The sequence below is a fragment of the Amaranthus tricolor genome, chromosome 14 (genome assembly GCF_026212465.1).
Source record: "Amaranthus tricolor cultivar Red isolate AtriRed21 chromosome 14, ASM2621246v1, whole genome shotgun sequence".
Classification (NCBI taxonomy): Eukaryota; Viridiplantae; Streptophyta; class Magnoliopsida; order Caryophyllales; family Amaranthaceae; genus Amaranthus; species Amaranthus tricolor.
In genome coordinates this window covers 14043013-14048012 of record NC_080060.1, presented here as the reverse complement: position 1 = coordinate 14048012, position 5000 = coordinate 14043013, and positions in this window count along the sequence as shown.

The following is a 5000-nucleotide window of genomic DNA, read 5'->3' as shown; positions in this document are numbered from 1 at the left end:
GTATAACATCGTGAGGTGCGAAGCCCGTATAACCCAGCATTTCCTTTGCCCAGACTGCTATTCTGATCTTTAAGGAGAAAACAAAATTATGAATATTCGGGGCCCTCATTTCGAATTTTGTTTTATTTCTTTAATACCATAGCGACCATATAACGCAGCCTAGGATAAGACCGCAGAGCTTTCAACATTTGCGGTTCTTCATCAGACCAAACCATTCAATGCTGAAATTTCTACACCGTTTGTGGAGGACACCTGAGACCCCCCACCATTTTAATTTTTCATCCAAGAGCTCCAGGCGAATCTGCATGTAAATAGAATGTGAGAGTTTGTTTCAATTTCTAAGTTACAATACGGGCAAACAGCTTCCTGGGGGGAAATAATCCCCTTTTCCACAAGAAAATCCCCTGTTTTTAGTTTTTCTAGATTTGCTAACCATACAGCTAATTTTGCTCTTAGTGGAGTGAAATTGTGCCATACAATGTTAACAATGGGTTTTGGCAGGGTAGGGGTGCAAGACTCATTCATTTTCGCAACGATCCTCTTCACAGGGTAGTATACATCACCAGTTTGTTTCTAGTATATCCCATCCTCCATTTTTCTACTCGACCTTTTTTGTTCAATGAGCTGTTTGAGCCTTAAGAGTTCTTCATTTCCCATTCATACAGGTTTCTACGCCAGCTGAGATTCCAGGCCCATTCCCTCCTGTTCCAATCCCCCATCTGACTTATGAAGAAATTTTTCTGAATTGATATTGCAAACAGTCTTGGGAAGATTCTTTTCAATATCCCAGCTTCACACCAACTATCATGCTAGAATCGAACAGTATTCTCTTTCCCAACTTTTAAGATCATGCCTTCTTCAATAATCGATCTAATTTTGGAGGTGTCATTATCATTACTCACCAGATGAGACCATTTGCCTTCCCTAGCTTTGCTAAAAGTTTCCGATGATGCCTTTAACCCTTTGATTTCATATACAGATTTGAGGATTCTTTTCCATAGAGTGTTTTCAGGTTCAGAGAAACGCGATCACCATTTGAAGAGTAAGATCAGGTTTTTATGCATGATATTTCCTAATCCTAGACCACCCAATTCTTTCGAAAGTTCAATATCAGACCATTTAATCATGGGACAGCCTGTTTTTCCACCATTCGACCCCCCCAGAAAAATCTTCGTTGTAGTTTCACTATTTTCAACGCAATGGATTTCGGCATTTTGAACATACTCATATAGTAGACAGGTAGGCTGTTGAGCACACTTTTGATGAGGGTTAGTCTCCCAGCTCTAGATAAGATTTTAGATTTCCAAGAGGTCGGTCTATTTTGTATTTTATCCACCACTGGTTGCCAAGCGGATCCTGTATACATATGATCACCAAGAGGAAAGCCCAAGTATGTAAAGGGACAAATTGAGTGGAGGCAACCATCATTTCTAGCCATATCCCTAGCCCAATTATGATCATGCACGTTCCAAGCTATCAAGCAAGATTTACTATAGCTCAGACACAAGCCAGACATCAAGGCAAAAACATATAGGATTCGGAAATAGTTTGTGATGTACATGTGGTTTTTAGGAACAAAGATAAGGGTATCATCAGCAAACTGAAGGTGTTTTAGACTTACCTTTTCTTTTCCAATAAGAACAGCTGCAATCAGGTTCATCTCCTCAGCCTTTTTCAGAATGCACACCAAAGCTTCGCTGACTAGGATAAACAAGTACGGTGATAGGGATCTCCTTGTCTCAAACCCTTTTCCATCTTGAACGGTGTCAAGGGTGAGCCGTTCAGAAGGATAGACATCAATGCGGTGCTAACACAGTTCATAATCCACCTTATCCATTTCCTACCAAATCCTAGCTTTACCATGACGAGTTCCAAGAAAGACCAATTCACTGAATCATAGGCCTTTTGGAAGTCCAGCTTTAATAAAGTTCCATGGATCTTCTTTTTTTTTCAACCATCTAAGGGATTCATTGGCAACTAACACACCATCAAGTATCTGTCGGTTCATGACAAAGGCGCTTTGTGATTCATCAATAAGAGAAGCAATTACTTCTTTTAGTTGGGAAGAGAGGACTTTTGAGATAATTTTGTATAGGGCACCCACCATGCTGATTGGCCTATAGTCTTCTATGGATATTGGGTTTTCAACCTTTGGGATCAAAGTAACCAAGGTAACGTTTACATGTCTCATCGTGCACCCCTCGACAAAGAACTCCATGACGAACTCGTAGATTTCATCCTTTATAACTTCCCACATTTCCCTGATGAACTTGAAATTGAAACCATCGAATCCTGGTGCCTTGTCAATACCACACGCCCAAACAGCCTTTTTTACTTCTTCTCTCGAGGGGGTTGTTTCTAGATTCTGCTTGTGCTTCCGTGATTTTCGGATGGTTGTCCATATTAAAATCAAACGTCGGTCCCTGTTCTTGTGCAAACCTTTGCAAAGTGTTCTCCGATTTCCGATTTGAGGTTTGCAACCCCATGTACAGCTCTGCCATTGATGTTTGTCTGAACAATCTCGTTTTTCTTTCGTTTAAAAATTGTCGAGGCATGGAAAAATTTTGTGTTGTGATCTTTCATGTTGAAGCCGTATGTCCTAGCTCTTTGTCTCCATATTCTTTCTCTTCTAATGAGCCACAGGTTAAGAAAGCTATTTGCTGCATTTAATCTGGCCCTCTCCATATTGCTTAACTCCCTTTCATCACTAATTCTTTCAAGACCGTGAATAACTGCTTTTAGCTTAGAGATTTTATTATCCATGAGGTCGAAATTTTCCTTTCGCCACGTTCTCAGGGGGGCCTTAAGGAACTTCAGTTTGTTGTGTAGGGATACATTTGGGATGTTTTGCCATTCATTGATAAGGAAGAATTTAAACTTTGGGTGCGAGAACCATACATCATATGTTCTAAACGGTTTGGGGCCCCAGTTTCTGTAAGTTTCTAGGGTTAGGAGTAAAGGGTTATGATCCGAGACGCTTCTTTGAAGCCCCACCATATTTGGATTTGGGAATTTCCTCATCCATGCCTGACAGCACAACCCTCACATCCAATCTGCTGTTCGATTCATTCCTTCTCCAGGTAAACTTTATGCCATGTAATGGGATATCAATCAATCCCAACTCAATAATCCACTCAGAGAATTCTCTCCTGCTCAGGTCGCACCTAAAAGATCCGATTCTTTCCTCAGGGTGTAATATGACATTGAAATCACCCAACAATAGAATTGGTTTATTTATATCTAGCACCAAATGTTTAAGCTCCTCAAACATAGCCAATCTTCTCGCTCTATCATTACGCCCATAAATCACCCCCACACAACACTCAAAATTGAAATTCTTAATACAGCCTTCTAGTAGGATCCACCTATTCCCAGAGTGTTTAATCAAGACATTGAAAGTGTTCGTGTCGCAGGCAGCAATAACCCCCCCCCCCCCCCCCCCGTTTGTCTCACTGGCAAATACTTCGCATAAGTTATACTCTTCATTACCCCACATTCACTTCATCCTTTTTCTTGTAGATCTTCTATGTATTGTCTCCACTAAACCCATAAAAGTTACTTTCTTTTGATCCACTAGCTTCCTAATTGTCATACTCTTCTCAGCTTTCCCAATGCCACAAATATTCCAAAACAAGCAATTCATATTAAGTACCAAGATAAAAACTCCAACAGGGTCCCCGCATGTCTACCCTTCATACGGTTTTACCATCCATGATCAACAGCCTTTTCGACTTTCTAAGTCCAGCTATCACAGCATCTTCTTCACCTGATGAAATTCCCAAAAGCTTTGTTGTGTTCCATGTGTTCTGTGCTTCCAAGAGACCCTTTGATGATGTTTCAGGGGGCTTTTTTACACCACTCTGCTGGGTTTTCATCTTTTTGGCCTACCTCGTGGATTCTTCGATTGGCTGTTTAAGGTAGTGATATTCTCGCAGAGTCTTACGGGCTCTTCATGTGGTTGAGGGTATGATTCACGGTTTCCCTCTGACATAACCATGAGCCATCTAGCTGTTTCATTCACCACAATGGGATCATACCAAGTTTGTTCATTCTCTCTTTCTAGTCTACATACCATATCCGATAACATGGGGTCAATAATTTCTGTGCAGCCAATCTTTCTGTTTTCTATAGATATCTCAACAACATTTCCCATGCTATTTGCCATAAAACTAGAAACTGCCTCCCCCTCAGCAGACCCCTCGTATGTGCCATTTGGACCGTGTGACCCTATTCTGAGCTTCCCCTTATCACAACATCCCTCCTTTACCCACACATCGCAACTCCCATGGTCAAACAGTAGTCTAATGCGAGCATCTATCTTGTTCTGTGCTTTGCTTCTCACAAGTAAGTGAGCATAGGTGAGGCTACACAAGCTTCCTACTTTATTATCTATGCATAGAACGGGACCCCATTTCTCACCAATCTTCCTAACATTTTCCATAGTTCAACATTTGGGATGGATACCATAAAATTCTAACCATACTAGTCTATCATCAAACATATCCCCTTCTGACCACATCCTAACATCATCAAATACATCCCACAAAGGGCTATCCACAGACACAACATACATAGCCTCATTTTTACATTCGAAAACAAGCAGAATTTTTGTAGGGGATAAAGAATACATACATTTTACTGAATTTGAGATGGCAGCAACTTTGGTTGTTGTTTGCGTAATGTTTATGACCTCTGAATTCTCTGCGATTATGGCTTAATCCATCATCGTTGCCAAATCCCCGTTCTCTGTGACATTAAGAGTGAAATAGACGGGAATGGCCTGACTTCCCCTATCCTCCTTTTGGGTTCGGTTCGCTTACCCATGAGTACCTCAGAATACAATCTATGGTCCCTAAGAGCTGGGTTCTTTATTCTTCTGTTTCCAGTCTCCTTCTTTTCGAGAACAGGGTAGTCATCGAAAATGGCGGTACCCCCTTTCTTATACTTAGCCATTGACAACCGTAAATTCGATCCTCGAACAGCGAATCCATCAAGTCTTT